At 41.6% G+C, this 13,303-nt stretch overlaps 1 non-coding gene across 1 annotated transcript; it reads right to left on the bottom strand.

The window, feature by feature from the left end:
* Positions 1–1,577: 1,577 nt before the first annotated feature.
* Positions 1,578–1,662, bottom strand: TRNAQ-CUG. Its single transcript has one exon. It is a non-coding gene; the product is annotated as a tRNA-Gln (tRNA).
* Positions 1,663–13,303: the final 11,641 nt, after the last annotated feature.

Genomic DNA, 13,303 nt, shown 5'->3' with positions numbered 1-13,303 from the left:
TATTTGCTCTTAGCTGTTGATGTTTTTCAGGGATCCTTTCTCAACATTCTGAGTTTCTTTCTTTCTTTTTTTTATGCCACACACTTTCCTTAATCAATTTCACCAACTTTCATGATTTTTTTTTTTTATATTTTTATTTATTTCTAGGAGAGAGAGAGAGAGAGAGACAGCGTGAGCAGGGGAGGGTCAGAGAGAGAGGGAGTCACAGACTGAAACAGGCTCCAGGCTCTGAGCTGGCAGTCAGCACAGAGCCCGACGCGGGGCTCAAACCCACAAACCGCGAGACCATGACCTAAGCGAAAGTCGGGCGCTTAACCGACTAAGCCACCCAGGCGCCCCCCAACTTTCATGATTTAATGACCATTTCTGTGCTGGTCTACAAAATAAATACCTCCAGACCGAATCCTCTCTCCTCCCAGATTTATTTACCCAACTACCTACTTAATATCTAGGCCAAGTTTAATACATTCTAAATTGAACTCTCACCTGTAATGCCCACCACGTCTTCTTCCAGTCTCTCCTGTCCTGTATTCTGTCTTTCCCACCATCGGTACGATCACCTAGACCACAAGTGTGGAACCTGCCTAAACTCCTTTTATTTTCCTTCTCCATCCAAATGGTCCTGTGTCCTAAATATTTTTAAAGTTATTCTCCTCCTCTGTGTCTGTTGATATTTTCCTGGATTTGAGCATCATCTTTGCTTTGTATTCTTGAAATAATCCATCACTTGATATCTCTGCCCTTAGTCTCTCCCCGTCCAATTCTTTCTTCATAAGCCACCAGGGTCATCTGCTAAAATGCCCCAGTCAGGGTTTGGATCAGGGAAACTGAAACTACATGAAGCATTTTGAGCAGGGATAGATTTAATACTGCTAAATGATGCTTGTAAAATTTTGGAAAAGTTGTAGGACTGTAGGTCAGAGAAGGTTGTTGATGGCTCTGAAACCAGTAGTTCTACAATGTGGTAGTAAACTTTCTCAGGGAAGAGGAAGCCGCTGTTGTTGCCCTGGTTCAGAAAACCACTGCTAACATTCATAGCTGTCTGTGACACCACAGTGGGTACTTCACGCCCAGCAGAACGCTGACAGCCTAATGTCTGCGGAAGCTCAAACCTTTGCCTACCGCTTTTGGAGGAGTAATGGTGGCCTCTGGGTTCCTTCTGCCTTCTGAAAGCCTATCAGGATGCTGAACTGGTGGACTTCAAACTGGAATACTGCTGACAAGAGATCTGGGAAATGTTTCCCCAGATTTCCAACTTCTGTGATATAGGAGAGAGCACAGAAGGAGTTGAAATGGCTTTGAGGACCACAGGTAATCCACTATACTTTCCATCACTGGCAGGCTCAAATCGAAACTGCTCAACCATGACAAACCACATCCTTCATGAATTAGCATCTTCCCACTTCTGCGGTCATCTCTCTCCACTCTCATTTCTTCCTCAGTGTGGTCTGTAAATTTTTTTTAATGTTTTATTTATTTCTCAGAGAGACAGACAGCGTGAGCAGGGGAGGGTCAGAGAGAGAGGGAGATACAGAATCTGAAACAGGCTCCAGGCTTTGAGCCGGCAGTCAGCACAGAGCCCGACGCGGGGCTCGAACCCACGAACCGCGAGATCACGACCTGAGCCAGAGTCGGATGCTCAACCGACTGAGCCACCCAGGCGCCCCAGTGCTGTCTTTACTGAGTTATCAACATGCAGTTCCATGACTGAACTTTACAGTTTGCTGCCTCAGTACCTTTGCATATGCTGTTTCCCAGGTCTGGAAGTCCTCCTACCCTGCCACAGTGGTCTTCTTGACAAACTTCAATTTATTCCTAAGACCCCAGTGCAAAGATTTCCTCTTCTGTGAAATGTTTTTGATTATCCTCAGTAGAGCTGACCCTCTCTTATACCAGCACTGTGCTTTGAACTCATCTCTGTATTTCATAGCTACAATATTGATTTGTGTCTGCCCCCTCTGCTACACTTTGAACTCCTTACTTGTTTCTTTTCTCTCTTTATCCTCCAGTGCCCTGCCTGGCATTTGGCCTATACTAGGTGCTCAGTTCGCATGGAACAACTGAGTATATGAAAGCTTCTATAAGGCACCGTGCCTTGAGGTCATAGCATTAGCGAAACTGCTTCAAGAGATATGCAAACCAGACCCCTTATAATAGAGATACCATTTGCTAAATTCTACCCTGTGGAAAATGGTTATGTAGGTAGATTGCAGCTGTGTTCCAATTCACAGCCTGTATTTCTTGTCATATCTAAGTGATTATTTGGCAGCTGCCTGTATTCCTACATCCCAAATATCTTTTCACATGGATTCTGAACTTGGAAATGGTGTTGGACCTTGGCTGGATATAATTCAGCTTTAAAAAATACACATACTCATCTAGAACGCCTTCTTGCTTTGTTAGACTGTGGGCTTTTGAAGAAGGAAATGATTATGGGTTTGGGGATGGGAAAAGGGAAAGCTGGCCATCTTTCTGAACAGAGAATGAGGAGGAGTGGATTGGTTTCCTAGGAGATTGGCTTTTCTTTATTTGAAGTTTTTCTACAGAGTGATTTCTGTACTGGTGTCTTCTCCTTAGTCATAAGGAGCTCACCATCAGAGCTGCATCTCAGAAATGCTTTCAATCAGAGGCTGCCAAACGTGGGCTTGACGTTCTTGGTCCTTACTTTCTGTACGGGAGACTAACAAAGGCAACTAGTGATACTAATTGCAATGGACACTTTAGTTATTTAATCACCGGGACAGGAACCTTTAACACTAAATCCCCGGATGGATCATAAGCTCATCCTACCTCCATATATTCTCTGAAACAGTTGCCCCACATACTGCCTCCTGAGCCATTTTCTCCCACCAGGTTTTCTCCCGATTCTCTGAAAGGAAGGCAGCACAGTAAATAATCTCTTAGAACAAGGACTTTAATATCAGTAGCATCTCCTTTCCAAGGAATCTCTTGGCTTCAGAGGAATTAAAAGTAACATCTTATCAAAAAGAGATTGTGACTCTGCCTTCCTGTGTACCTGTGATCAGGCAGAGCCACAGCTTTTATTTGTTAGCTGGATGGAGGTAACCGAGACTGTCTTAGGTAAAAGCATGAGAAGCTAGAGGTTACCCTACCTCCTATGTTAGCATTTTCCCCACCTCCAGTGATGACTGCTCATCTCCAAGGTCAAGGAAAGACTATATGGACAACACTAAAGTACTGCACTGCAGGAAACATGTTTCTAAGTGTTTGTTTAGCTCATGTATCTCTTCTCTGAGGACTATCACTCCCTTTCTCCACCAGTCGGGGCCCCACTACTCACCTGTGTTCTGTAAGTACCTGAGCTTCTGGTATCTGCTGATTCAGTCAAGGTAGATTTCAGACTCGAGCTGAGCTAGGTGATTCTCCCTCCCACTGAGCTTGAGTCCAAGAAATGCTGGTTTCTAGCTGAGCTGGCTCTGTGAATTGAGAAGATGTCAAGTCAAGAGTTGTATAGTAGCCATGAGTTGGGAGGGAGAGAGAGACAGAAAGAGAGAGAGAGAGAGAGAGAGGCTGAAGAGAGGTTTGAACTTTTAGTGCAGCTTACACAAATCCCTCAATGAATGTAGTTTGTTGTTATTGTTACTGGTATTTTCTTTCTGAGTCACACTGAAAACTGCGAAGAAAGACAGGGTCCTTGAAGGGAAAAGGATTGTGGTTAGCACAAATGTTGCCAAACTCTTCCTTTCCTTTGTTTTTTGGACCTTGGAAATAAATCAGAACTTGACAGCTTCCACCTTAGACAAAATTTAGCCTGAGCACTGTAGTGTCTGGACCTCCTGTGTAGAAAATTTTGGAAGGAGGCGGCTCATTTAGTTACCCTCCAAGCCCTGACCTCCTTAACCTGGAAAGCAGGTAATCTACCTGTAGGGCCTGCTCAGGTTCAACTGCAGGTATTTATAGCTCAACACTTGCCATGGAAATTAAGATTTCCGGCAAATGTGGCCGGATTTCTGCAGTTTTCCCCGCCAAGAGGAACCACAAGCTTTCTTCCTGGGCTTTCCAAACCTCCCCCTTCCCTTATCCTCTCTGCTTACCTCAGGTACTTACTACCTCCTTTGCTTCCTCTGGTCTCCCAGTAGATCAAGACTGCAGCAATTTTAGTTATTTTTGTTCTTCTCTGTGAAAGCCTTGTCAGATCTAGAGCCACTAGAAGCATATCATCAAGGACAACTCAGCACAATATACGCACCCGGAGGCTACCTTAATATAGGTGCCCCGAGGCTTCTGCCAGGTGTGGCTTCAGGACCAGGATCCCATTCTGCAAGAGCGCAGGCCTTCTGGTGTAACTGCGGCCCTGTCTTTTACTCCAGGCTGTTCCCGTCTGCCCCCAGGCTGCCGTCCTGAGTCCCTGTTCAGTTCATTCCCTTTGGCCGCCTCTGCCTAGCACCCAACTTCCTTCTTGGCCTTCTTACTTTCTCCTCTCTTCTGTCTTGCCTCTTCTTTGATGCCTGGTGATCAGGGAGAGCTGCGCATCCACAGTTCGCCTCCAGAGCAGGCACTTCCTCAGGGGAGCAGTATAATTGCCCTGATCAGCAGCATCTCAAGGGTGAGACAGAGAGGAATAGAACTTGACAATATGAGCAGGGGCACCAAAGACCTCAACTCTGGGTTGTATTAGGTAGGGAAAGAACACTGAGACAGAACAACATGTGGCAATAGCTTTGAGCCGGGATTCTGGTCTTTTAATGATGCAGGGGATGGACATTTACAAAGAATTCAGGAAAGCCAAGAATATTGGCATAATTTGTTAATACCGCAGAACAAACAGTATAAAAGTTTATGCTAATTTTAGTAATTTATGAGAATGACTTACCCTTTATAACTAATTACTGCATATACTATAACTATTATGCACATCATTAATAGGTGTCAGATTAATTTTAAGTTTTATTTGATCACAGTGCTAAATCCCTCACATGCATGCTCAGTCTTCTTCGATGACAATTGGCTTTTGTTCACAACTTCCCATAGTTAGGAGAAGCACTATTGGAGACTGAATTAGGACAGATCATGTGGATACGGTAAAGCCATTATTTATTTAACAATAAATATTCAAAATATGATATGGGTTGCTATATTTGAAAATGATATGGGTGCAATTACTATATGCTTTTCTAGATTTCATTGAAAAGACTGGACTTGACCTCCATTCCATTCCTCTAGAGCTGTACTGTCTATAAGCCACATGTGGCTATTTAAATTAATTGAATCATTTCTCTGGTATTCTAGTCATATTTCAAGAGGTCAGTAGCCATATGTAGCTTGTAGCTAGTTACTGGCTCGCATATATAGAACATTTCCATAGTCTAGAAAGTTCTGCTGGGCAGCACCACCCAAATCTTGGCAGTGGTGAAAGTTAGGAACCTCAGGGCCTCGCTCTGGGGGAAAGGAGTGAGTGTAGCAGTGACTGAAAGGAAGAGATTCTCCCTTGAGAAAGCTGTAATAGCATGTCGGGGAGCTCAGGCAGGAAGTGGGGAGAAGCTCGCAGGCAGTGTGGATCCCATCACTGCTCCTGGGAGCAAGTTGCTACTCTTTACTGTTGCCTTGTACAGTGGGATACAGAGAATACAGAGAAGTAACAGCCAAATTAGCTCAATTTGTTGGCTTTACAGTGGTTGGAGTATTGTTCAATTAAAAAAACCTTGCAGAGGGAATGAATGACATGACAGACAGCAGCTTTTAATCATTTCAACAACTTTATATACCTCTTTAGTGCCTTCTTTCATTTGGTCCTTATATCCATTTAAAGTGAGTAAGAAACGTATTACAGTTCTGTTGCTGATGAGAAAAAGTTGGGGCTCAGAGAGTGTAAGACGTTTTCTTAGGATCAGCCAGCTAGCAAGTAGCAGAATTGTGACTCAAATTCAGGGCTTAGGATTCCAAATGACATCTTGCATGCCATTACATGGCCTCTTAGTGCCTTTTTAATAAGGGTATTTCCAGCAGCATACTGCTGATATGGTAGGATTCAGGGATGCCTTTGACACTTAGGGTTTCCCAGGGACCAGTTGATTCAAATTTGACAGGTTTTTTAGGTTGTTGGCATGATGCATGGTTTTTATTGTTCACATTTGCCTGAATTTATGCTTTCAGGCTTTCATCAGCAGACTGCCTGGCATTCTGAAGCAGTGGCTTTCACACCGTCTCCCCCCATTCCGATATTTCACGGAGGGGCTGCAGAGGCTATGGGGGTGGGGCTCAGTGGGGAGGCCTTGGGTTTGGGCTCTGGGCTGTTCAGGGCTGATATGCTTTCAACTATTTTTATATATTTGACATTCCACAAAAAAATTTCACTTGAAAAAAGGCTCTTTTGCTAACGGTTAGAAAAAGAATCACGGTTCTAAAGGATTTTTGTGGCAGCTTGCTTCCTGTGACAAGAAAGTGGGGCAAGCTGAACTCTCTGCCCAGGCATCATCCAGGAACAGGATTCGTCTGTAGACCAACACTTTCTTTCTACTTACAAACAAGCCCTAGAACTTCAGAGTCCCCTACATCCTACGGAGCCAGCCCTCAGGCAGGACAGGGTGCCAACGGAGGCTGTGTTGGGACTGGAGGGCCTGTCGTTTTTTCTTTGACAGAGCTGCCCTATTGTCTTATTCTGCCCCTTTGCTCTCGTTCTCTTCTCAGGCAGGAGCTCTCTTCACCGCCGGAGCCCACGGCATCTGCCAAATCCTCTCTCTGTGACTTGACACGTGGTCCTAAGGGCTTGTTGGCCTGCGTCTGAAGCAGCCGCCTGACTGCTTCAACTCAGAGACCACCGATCTGGGCCTCATCTTGCCTGCTGGGTTCCATTGTTGCTCACCTATTTGCAAAGCGAGGAACTTTCTAGAAGGTCAGAGAACTCCCTGACAGCAGCTTTTGGATTCCTTGCTCCTCCCTTGGGTGTGAACACGCTAACATTGATTGAATAAGCCTGGATTTTTACATTATAATTCTGTCCCTGCCTAACGTTTATGCTGTAATTAATCTGAAAGCTCTTAATTTTTCATTGATAGATTTGAATAAGCACGCTGATGTTGTCAGCACAAAAAGGGAAAATGAGGTGTGTCATGTGGGAACTGGAAAATAAGGTTAACTTGTGACAGTAAAACTAAAAAAAAAAAAATCCAACATAGGGGATGAGATCAGTCATTTTTAAAATGTACAGTTCTTGAGGAATAATCAAGAAATTGGTGCTTAGAGGGCAGTACTAGTGTGGTAACACTGTGGTATAGACAGAAAGATGACTACAATAACACTTCAGCAAGATGAAATGGTACCACAACGTTTTTTCCAGTTTTATTGAGAAATAACTAAGGTATAGTACTGTGTAACTTTAAGACGTACACCGTGATGATTTGATAAGCATATATTGAGAAATGATTACCAGAATATGGTTGAGCTAGCATCCATCTTCTCATACGTAGAGAAAAATAATAAAAAAAAAGAAAACAGGAAAAAATTCTTGTGATGAGAACCCTTAATATTTACTCTCTTAACAACTTTTCTTTAAAAAAATTTTTTTTTAATGTTTTTATTTCTGAGAGAGACAGCATGAGCAGGGGAGGGTGAGAGAGAGAGGGAGACACAGAATCTGAAGCAAGCTCCAGGCTCTGAGCTAGCTGTCAGCACAGAGCCTTTCGTGGGGCTTGAACCCACTAACCGTGAGATCATGACCTGAGCTGAAGTCAGACGCTTAACCGACTGAGCCACCCAGGCGCCCCTCTTAAAAACTTTTCTGTATACCACACAGCAATGTTAGCTACGGTCATGATGTGTACATTACATTTCATCTTATAACTGGACATTTGTAGCTTTTTTTTTTTCTTTTTTTCTTTTTTATTATTATTTTTTTTTACAAATAGTTTATTGTCAAATTAGTTTCTACATAACACTCAGTGCTCATCCCCAAAGTGCCCTCCTCCATGCCCATCCCCCCTCCCCCCCCCATCCATCAGTCCTCAGTTTTTGTCAGCATTCAAGAGTCTCTGATGGTTTGCCTCTCTCCCTTTCCCCCACCATTTCCGCCCTTCTTCTCCCCCTTGTTCCTCCGTCAAGTTCCTCCTAATCCTCCTATACGTGCACACATATGGTATTTGTCAGGCAGAGATGGACGTTTGTAGCTTTTGACCACCTTCCTCCAGTCCCATACCCACCCCCTGGCCCTGGTAACCACACGTCTGACCCATCTTTCTATGCTCTTCTTTTCTTTTCTTTCTTTAATTCCCCACATAAATGAAACTTTGCAGTATTTGTCTTTCTCTGACTTATTTCACTTAGTATAATGCCCTCAAGGTCCATCTATGGTATCACAAATGGTAGGATTTTCTTGTTTTCTTTATGGCTGAATAATATTCCACTGAATATTCATTACCCATTTATCCATCAGTGGACACTTAGATTGGTTCCATGTCTTGGCTCTTGTAAATAATGCTACTGTGAATATGGTAGATGCAGGTAGCTTTTCAGGTTAGTGTTTTCATTTCCTTTGCATATATTCCCAGAAGTGGGATTGCTGTGTCTTTTTTAAATTTTTGAGGCTCTTCCATGCTGTTTTCCATGGTGCCTGTATCAATTTACATTCTCAGCAACAGTGCACAAGGGCCTCTTTCTCTCTACATCCATGCCAGCATTTGCTATCCGTTGTCTGTTTGAAGGTGGCCGTCCTAACAGGCGTGAGGTGATAGGTCATAGTGGTTTTAATTTGCATCTCCCTGGATGACAAGTCATGTTGAGCATCTTTTCATGTACCTGTTGGCCTTTTTGTATGTCTTCTTTGGAGAAATGTCTTTTCAGGTCCTTTGCCCATGTTTTAATTGGGTTGCTTTTTTGCTCTTGAGTTCAGTGAGCTCCTTATATATTTTGGATATTAGCCCCTTATCAGATACAAAATTTGCATTTTTTCCCCATTCTGTAGGTTGTACTTTTACTTTGTTGATGGAAACCTTTTAGTTTGGTGCCGTCCCACTTGTTTATTTTCTTTCATTTCTGGCTTGTGCCTTAGATGTCATATGCAAAAAGTCATTACCAAGGCCCATGTCAAAGAGCTTTGTTCCTATGTTTTCTTCTAGGAGTTTCATGGTTTCGGGTCTTACATTTAATTCTTTAATGCGTTTTGAGTTGATTTTTGTGAGTTGTATAAGATATAGATCCAGGTGCATTCTTTTACATGTGAATATCTAAACATCCCAACACTATGTGTTGAAAAGACTATCTTTTCTTAAGTATTCCTGGCTCTCTTGTCAAATATTAGTTGACTGTATATGCACGGGTTTATTTCCGAGTTCTTGATTCTGTCCATTGGCCTATTTGTCTGTTTTTGTTTTTGTTTTTGTTTTTTTGCCAGTACTGTACTGTTTTGATGACTATAGGTTTATAGTAAAGCTTGAAATCAGGAAATGCGATGCCTCCTGCTTTGTTCTTTTTCAGAATTTCTTTGGCTAATTGGAGTCTTTGGTAGTTCCATGTAAATTTTGGAAGGTTTCTGATTTTGTTTTTGTAAAAAATGCCATTGGAATCTTGATAGAGATTTCATCAAATCTATAAATGGCTCTTGGTATTAACGACATTTTAACAATATTTGTTCTTCCAATCCATGAATACAGGACATCTTTCCATTTATTTATGTCTTTGACTTTTCTTAACCACGTTTTGCCATTTTCAGAATAGAGCTCTTTTACCTTTTTAGGTAAATTTATTCCTAAGTATTTTATTGTTTTTGATGCCATTGGGAATGGAATAGATTTTTAAACTTCTTTTTCAGAAAATTTGTTGTTAATGTATAGGAGTATTACTGATTTTTGTATGTTAATTTTGTATTTTACAACTTTACACATTCACTGATTAGATCTAACAAGTTTTTTCTTTTTTCTTTTTTTTTTTTTTTTTTGGCTAAGTCTTTAGGTTTCCTATATATAAAATCATGTCATATGCAAATAGAGACAATTTTACTTCTTCCTTTCAATTCCTGATGCCTTATATTTCTTTTTCTTGCCTGATTGCTGTAGCCAGGACTACTGGTACTATGCTGACTAGGAGTGGTGACAGTGGGCACCCCTGTCTTAGAGGAAAAACTTTCAACCTTTCACCACTGAGTATGATGTTAGCTGTGAGCTTCTCATGTATGGCCTTTATTGTGTTGAGATACATTCTTTTGATACCTAATAAGCTAAGAGTTTTTATCATGAATGGATGTTGAATTTTTTCAGATACTTTTCCTGCATCTATTGAGATGGTCATATGATGCTTTTGTTTTTCGTTCTATTAATCGATGTATCACATTGATTGATTTGTGTATGTTGAACCATCTTGCATTTCAGGGATAAATCCCACTTGATCATGATGAATGATTCTTTTAATTTGCTGCCAAATGCATTATCCTAGTATTTTTTAAAATTTTATTTTAGATATAGAGAGCAAAAGCAGGGTAGGGCATCAGAGGGAGGGAAATAATTTTTTTAATGTTTATTTATTTATTTTGAGAGAGAGAGAGAGAGAGAGAGCATACATGTGAGCAGGGAGGGGTCAGAGAGAGAGGGAGAGAGAGAATCCCAAACAGGCACTGCACTGCTCAGTGGAAGGACCAATGTAGGAACGGTGAGATCATGACCTGAGCTGAAACTAAGAGTTGGACACTTAACCGACTGAATCACCTAGGTGTCCTGAGAGAGACTCTTAAGCAGGCTTCATGCTCAGTGCAAAGCCCATTGTGGGGCTTGATCCCCTGACCCTGGGATCATGACCCAAGCCAAAATCAAGAGCCAAACACTAAACTGACTGAGCCCTCCAGGTGCTCCAGTTTGCTAGTAGTTTATTAAGAATTTTTGCATCTATATTCATTAAGGATATTTGCCTGTAGGTTTCTTTTCTACAGGTGCTCCAGTTTGCTAGTAGTTTATTAAGAATTTTTGCATCTATAGTCATTAAGGATATTTGCCTGTAGGTTTCATTTCTACAGAAATGTAGCACTCATTTCTGGTTTTGGTATCAGGATAATACTAGTTTCATAAAATAAACTTGGGAGTATTCTCTTCTGTTCAGTTTTTTGGAAGAACTTGTGAAGGTTTGGTGTTAATTCTTTTTTTAAATATTTGGTAAAATTTGCCAGCGAAGTCATCTGATCTTGGGCCTTTATTTGTTGGGAGATTTTTAAAAATTATTATTACTGACTCAGTATGTTTACTAACAACAGTTTATTTAAATTTTTTAATTTCTTCCTGATTCAGTCTTGGTGGTACCACAGTTTTCGGACGTACAACCCAAATCATTCCAGGAAACAGATGAACATCTGAATCATGTTCTACAGTAACAGCAAGGTCAGAGCACCGACTGTCCAATTGCCAGCCACCCTGTTTGGGTATATATATTTTGCATGTTGTACATATATGATGTTGGGAGAGGGACAAAAACCTACAGAAGGATTTTAGGTCTCCGGCACCGTCCAAAGAAATCTAGAATCTAGACCCTGCTTCCGAGGCATAGAAACATTTTAGTCACTGGGAGAGGTGGACTCTCTGGTTGGGTAGTAAAAGTCAATCTGGCTTTCCTAGAGCCAAGGTGGGTGTGTTTGACTTTTTGACTCCGAGTAGAGAGGAGACAGTCACAGTTTACCTCAACCAGTGGGATTTGTTGTAAGGTAATGAGGGAACTGGTAGATGGTTTATACTCGGAACTCCAAAATAACTCTCACTGGCTGGAGGCCTCTCTGTGAGTTTTCCAGGTGCAATGATCTGGTACTTCCAGCTTCATTTCTTTTTCTATCCGCACTTGTTACATACTTGCAAACCAACAAAAACTCCAATTTCTCTTCTAAATCACCGCTTCTAGGAAAACATTGTTCCTTATGTCCTAAGACTTTTCCTTATTGTCTCTCTTTCCCATGTTTCATATTCAAACTCTGAAAGAAAACTGATCTTAGTTGCCATCTAATACAGGGCCACCTTCTAGACTTCTAGATGATGGCCCCTCTCTGTAGGCTCAAGTGAAACAAAGAATAGAAATCTATTGATTGGGACAATTTCAAAAGGCAAGACCTCAGAGGTTTTTTTGAAGGACAGTAAAACTGCTGGGCACCTAGTAGAGTCTGATCAATACAGTGACTTATTCCACACAACTGTGCTACTACCTTTGTTCTATTCACATTCATCAAGCAGCTTACGGCTTATTAATTTAATCTACTAGATGTTCAAATACTCAGGTCTCCTGGCAAGAGGACATACATACTTTAAACCCTGGAAAGAAGTGTCCCAAATTTAAATTCATGAATTGCCTTTTTGGTTTATGTGATGGTTAATTTTATGCGTCAACTTGACTGGGCTTTGGTGCCCAGGTATTTGGTCAAACATTGTTCTGGATGTTTCTGCAAAGGTGTTTTGAGTGAGATGTAAATTTAAAATGGTGGATATTGAGAGAAACAGATTGCCCTTCATCTAATCAGATGAAGTCCTGACTAGAACAAAAGACTGACCTTTCCTCAAGCAAGTTCTACACGCACACAGCCTTTGGAATTAAACTGCAACATTGGCTCTTCCCTGGGTCTCCAGACTGACAACCCGCTCTGCAGGTGGCCTTTATAACCACATAAGCCAGTTCCTTTTTTAAAAAATAAAGATTATTTATTTATTTTTGAGAGACAGAGGGAGTGCGAGAGTGGAGGGAGGGGCAAGAGCGAGGGAGACACAGAATCCCAAGCAGGCTCTGTGCCATGAGCACAGAGTCCGACACGGGGCTTGAACTCACAAACTGTGAGATCGCGACCTGAGCCTAAGCCAGGAGTCAGACGCTTAACTGACTGAGCCACGCAGGCGCCCCGTGAGCCAATTCCTTAAAGTAAACCTCTATTTATGTACCCAGCCTCTTGGTCCTGTTTCTCTGGTGAACTCTGATTCATATAGTTTATGTGAAGGCTTTTGTGAGTTTACTTAGCATGGCTCAGTCCTGCGTTCATTCTACTTTCGGGGCTCTAAAAACTCACATTTTCTCAAGTAGTTGTCATCTCTAGTTAATAGCTTTCATCTTTTTGCTCTCTAAATTAATCTTTTTTTGAAACCTTTAATTATTTATTTAATGCTTATTGAAACTTGAGATTCTTAGATGTAAGTTTCCGTTGCATTGTAAAGTGAGATTCACATGAATCCCCAAATAGATTTTAAAGGACAGACAAACATTGCGGCTCAGAGTATTAGTCAGGTTCGAACCTGGAGGGTTGTATGTTGGAAATGGGTGGCAAAAGACCAAGTAGACAGAGGATTGATGTCTCCAAAATTTCGGAGCCACAGAGTTAGTGGCTCAGAACAACACACAT

The sequence above is a fragment of the Hyaena hyaena genome, unplaced genomic scaffold (assembly GCF_003009895.1).
Source record: "Hyaena hyaena isolate Hyena2069 unplaced genomic scaffold, ASM300989v1 scaffold_164, whole genome shotgun sequence".
Taxonomy (NCBI): Eukaryota; Metazoa; Chordata; class Mammalia; order Carnivora; family Hyaenidae; genus Hyaena; species Hyaena hyaena.
Note: the sequence above shows the minus strand (reverse complement) of the source record. Positions and strands in the feature narration are given on the sequence as shown.